The sequence below is a fragment of the Macrobrachium nipponense genome, chromosome 17 (assembly GCF_015104395.2).
Source record: "Macrobrachium nipponense isolate FS-2020 chromosome 17, ASM1510439v2, whole genome shotgun sequence".
In the NCBI taxonomy this organism is placed as follows: domain Eukaryota; kingdom Metazoa; phylum Arthropoda; class Malacostraca; order Decapoda; family Palaemonidae; genus Macrobrachium; species Macrobrachium nipponense.
In genome coordinates this window covers 4,872,190-4,877,568 of record NC_087210.1, presented here as the reverse complement: position 1 = coordinate 4,877,568, position 5,379 = coordinate 4,872,190, and the positions used below count along the sequence as shown (strand labels likewise).

At 35.4% G+C, this 5,379-nt stretch overlaps 1 long non-coding RNA gene across 2 annotated transcripts in view; it reads left to right on the top strand.

Moving 5' to 3' along the window:
* Positions 1-1,052: 1,052 nt before the first annotated feature.
* Positions 1,053-5,379, top strand: part of LOC135196136 (uncharacterized) — a 121,080-nt gene continuing 116,753 nt past the window's right edge. For both annotated transcript variants that reach the window (XR_010310332.1, XR_010310333.1), the window contains exon 1: positions 1,053-1,218. This is a non-coding gene — a long non-coding RNA (uncharacterized LOC135196136). The remainder of the gene's footprint in view (positions 1,219-5,379) is intronic.

The window sequence follows — 5,379 nt, the reverse complement described above, 5'->3', positions numbered from 1 at the left end:
TCACGAAGAAGGGATCATAACGCCGATATCCTTACGCCCAGAGGCTCGTAGAGGCGAGATTCCCGAGGGCTCTCCTTCCTCTCTCGAGGAATGCATAACGACGCCGTTGAGTCCTCTTGCTAAACCACACGGCGATTAAAGAAGCATAAGAAGGAGATTGCTTGAAGGAAGAGGTGTGTTTTAGGAAGTCATTCGCCCGTGGTTTCGGGGAATTTGCGGGAAAATCTCGCCAATTAAAAGGACCTAAAAGCTCCCTGATGAAGGCGATGAGTGCTCTCGACCTCTCGTCGTCTTTTGAAGGATATCTTAGGATGAACGAGCTCTTGGGTAGGGGTAACAACTGGTCTTAATCTAAAGTAATTGTGATAAGCCCGTATAGGATATGAATACCGTCGGAAGATTATCGGATGATGACCATAAAATTTATCATTGATATATATATATATATATATATATATATATATATATATATATATATGTGTGTGTGTGTGTGTGTGTGTGTGTGTGTGTGTGTGTGTGTGTGTGAAATTCTTCATTCATTCGAATATGGAAGTACGACGCAAACAAAAATAGAATTAATGTTATGCCCGAGAGGTAACAGACATGCGGACATTTCTTAATTATTGTATGCATTAATTGCTTACAAAGCAGCTTGAATCCTTTGAAATAAAAGGATTAATGAATGTACTTTGAAATACAAAGTATAAGAGCCGAAGGAAACGGTGAATACTTCTTTGAAACAAAGCGTAAGAGCAAAAAAATAAAAATAAAAAATAAACTAAACACTTTGAATGACAATAAACTATTTGTTAACGAGCGAACAGTTCAATGGGCAATAAAACGTTTGTATAAGCTGTCCTCACTTTTCAGTAAAGTGTCCTTACTTTTTCGCGCCAGGACTTTCTGTAAAGAGACCAAGTAATACTGAGTACTGAGTAGGTCCATTTGGCGTTAGGAAGTTGCGTCGTGCGGTTCAGGTTTTTTTTTTTTTTTTTTTTTTTTTTTTTTTTTTTTTTTTTTTTTTTTTTTTTTTTTTTTTTTTTTTTTTTTTTTTTTTTTTTTTTTTTTTTTATTAATCGGAGTGTTGACTCGATTGTGATGGTGATGTTTTGTAAGAGGTCGTCCTTCTTATAATGATCTTCCCACGGTCGTAAGTGATTCCATGGCACCGCCAACGATTCTACTTCAACCTACCTATTGGAATTATTTCTAGCGTAGGTAAGATTCAGTTGACGATGTTTCTTTGTACTAGTTTGTAGCCTGTTTAAAGGTTTTCCGTTCATCAGAGCAAGGGTTTTTTTTAATGTCCTTTTGGCGTATGCAGGAGAGGAATTTGCAGCTCTCTCTCTCTCTCTCTCTCTCTAGATAGGAACTGACACCTTCAAATAGCTACCAGATCATAGGTAATTGTAGACACGGAAATCTTTGTGAATTGCCGAGCAGATATGACGAAGATGCTAGCGCAATTGTAGACTATGATCTCATACGGTACCTTTTATTATAAATAATTGGAGAAAACGGACAAGAATTAGAAAACCCTGGTAGAATATTACAAAATAAAATTTTTATCGTAAAGCAATTCCCCTCCTACAATCATATTGTGATGGCTGGAATTCTCGGTTATATTCAGCGTCTCGTGCACAATTCATACTACGATGCTGCTTTTGAATTATCGAACGGTCTTTGGAAGAGATAGAGTATTTGAGCTTAAGAGTAACATGCTATACGAGTCTTCGGATAAGGGTGGTTTTAAATTAGTATATGGAGCTTGGTTACTGAATCACACACACGCGCCTGGTAAAGTCGTAGGAATATGTTATTAAGGTTAGCGAACCCATTATTTTTCAAGACGGTATTATACCACACACACACACACACACACACATATATATATATATAATATATATATATATAATAATATATATATAATTTATATATGTAATATGTGGATATATATATATAAAATATATATATATATATATATAATATATATATATATATATACATATATATATGTATTGTATGTATATGTGTATATATTATATTATATATATATATTATATATATATATTCTATATTCGATATATGTGTATGTAGTATGTATATGTATATTATATTTATTATATATTGTATATGTATATATATATATATATATATATATATATATATATATATATTTATATAATAAAGTATGTATGTATATGTTTATAAATCAAGGTTGTAAATATCTTTAAAATAGTGGGTTTCGCTAATCTTGACAGGATCCAAGTCTTTTATATATACTATATATATATATATATATATATATAGATATATTATATATATATATTATATATATAAACCATACACATTTATGTATACTGTCTAATTTCATATATATTCTATATATACATAATGCATGTAATTTTATATTGTATATAAATATATATAATATATATGTATACATGTATGTGTATATTTATATTATAATGTATGTGTGTATTTGTGTATTTACACAATACACGTAGACCCAAACAAAATTAATTCTGTTCTCATTTTCGCTCAAAAACAAAATCCCCCTTTGTGGCGATAGACTAAGTAACACCAACTGAACTTTGTCTAATGACCGGAGCATATCAGTGACACCTGATTTACAGATGTTCAAGAGACGACTTCGCCGGCAGTACGCTCTAGCGAACACCCATGAAAATGGGGGCCATTGTTCTGGGTGAGGTGTTTTGAGTTGATGAGACGAACTAGGATATGGAAACTACCAGACTTCTAGATAGATCTTCATGACGGACGAGCGGTCGTTAAATTGCTCTTGGTTAACCTAGGACCTAACCGCATTTTACGTTTTAAGACGTCCGTAATGGTAGGTGCGCGAGGGAGGGAATGATTGCTATGTTAACTTCCATTTTTTTTAATAGCCACCTCGGTGGCCGCGAGTTCGATTCTCGGCCATTCCACTGAGGGGTTAGAGCTGTGTATTTCTGGTGATAGAAGTTCACTCTTGACGTGGTTCGGAAGTCACGTAAAGCCGTTGGTCCCGTTGCCGAACAAACAGTGGTTCCATACAACGTAAAAACACCATACAAACAAACAAACCATTGTTTATTATTATTATTATTATTATTATTATTATTATTACAGTTTCAACCATTATGGGAAATCTATTATATTGATATTTTTCCCGAGTAAAGCACGTGATAACAAAACACTTCTTCTCAATACATTATTGTCGCTAATGCATACTTACAGAGAAAAAAAAAATATTAAGTTTTTACCTCGAATTTTTCCTAAGTCGGGAGAGTGTTTCCTCTACGGTAATGTTTACTTTTAATGAGCCCTCTAACTTACTTTCTTACGCAAACAAAAGCAGTTCCAGTTACTCATTATTGGCTGAGAGGTGTGACATCGTTATGACGTCATGGGTTTCATAACCAATTACGAATGACTTTAGTCGAAAACTAAGTTTCACTAGCATTTCAGCGGAGTAATAAAGTTACCTGTCTAGTGTCCACTGGTATCCTTGTTTGACTGAATACTCGAATAATGAAGCAAAAAACGGCATTTTGTCTTCCTGTACCTATGGCAAAGGTAGTGGCTGGCCCTTCTGGCATTAATTTTGACAGACCTTCGATTTCCTACCGATTGTTTGCAGTGCAATGTGGTCGTCGGGTACCTGGCCACTTCCTACTTTAAGTTGCATGTCAGGGAACCTTGCAACGGCTTCACGTTTTCCCTCAAAGCAGCAGCACATTTTTATCAACCAACAGTTTAAGGTAAGCTTCATTAATTTATAGAGTATATTATAATGGTGGTAGTATAACGATGTATACAGCAGTACCATCACTTTGGATTTGGTTTGATGGATGTTAGGTAGTGGCCTTAAGGGGGGTGCGCAGGGGGGCGGAGCCCCCCCGCTAGGCCTAGGTAGGGGTACAGGCCCTGGTAGGTTAGGTAGGTGTAATAAGGTTCGGTAGTCGGTGCCCCGAAAATCACTGTGACCTTAAGTGGGGTCGTCGCTAGGCCTAGGTAGGGGTACAGGGCCCTAGGTAAGGTTAGGTGGGTGTATTAGGTTCGGTAGTGCCCCGAAAATCACTTTTCTCCTCCTCCCCCCACCCAAAAACCCCGCTTCCCACTGGGATCCCCCATAATTGAAGAAGTAGTAGGTTTATGCTTAGATTTTGTGTGTAAGAGTAACTCTGTTTCTTTTTTACATAGTAAATCTCTAAATCGGATGGTTTGCAGTCAAATTAAATGTTAAATCCGTTGGAACTACATTATTTCTGATGCAACAAATATATTTTTATTCCAGTTTTCCCATAATGGTTGAAACTGTAATTTTACCTTATTATTATTATTATTATTATTTTCATTGTTCTTAAGGAGAATACTTTGTGCATGGTTCTCTCATGTGATCAGATTTGATATGACCTCCTTGAAATGAGAGAATTACCCGTGATTGGAATTGGTAATGGAAAAATCAATATTAGTATATGTAAAAAAAAAATTTGTTAATTTACCAATAAAATTTACCAATAAATCTATTCCCCGTTTATGTTAGCTAGATTGACAATTCTAACAACCTCGGTAACCGTATCAGTTGTTATAATAATGTGTTGTTCTAGGTTGTTATGAACTGTTTTTAGGATTTTTCTTACTTTTTAACTTTCATATTTATGCTTAGATTTTTAAATTACAGTACAAATGGCCTTTCTCCTTGATTTTAAAGTTAGGAGTTTGAATGAGTTTGGTGTACGAGTTCTTAAAATAGACAAACATTATAGAGCCTCAGTGGCGTGATCGGTATGGTCTTGGCTCGCCACCGAGGTGGCCGCGAGTTCGATTCTCGGGACATTCCATTGAGGGGCGCGAGATTTGTATTTCTGGTGTAGAAGTTAACTCTCGATGTGGTTCGGAGGTCACGTAAAGCCGTTGGTCCCGTTGCTGAATAACCACTGGTTCCATGCAACGTAAAAACACCTAACAAACAAACTAACATTATTTTCATGTGCATGACCGAATTCATGGTGCCCACATAAACAACAATTCACACCATGTGCCTGAACTGTTAATGATCTCGCCTCAAAAGTGAGGAGAGGAGTTCGATCCCCACAGGGACAGTTTTCCAAGCAATCACCAGTGAACTGTGTCAGATGGCTATAATATTATATATATATATATATATATATATATATATATATATATATATATATATATATATATATATATATATATATATATATAGACATATTAGAGTAGGGGGAGACGCGTTTTGTCTTTCATCCATTATTACCGCCCGACGTTTCGTATCAACTTGATACATTTTCCAGGCTGAAACGATTACACATCAATTGCGTATAAGTAAAAAGATACACACAATGTTTACCAACA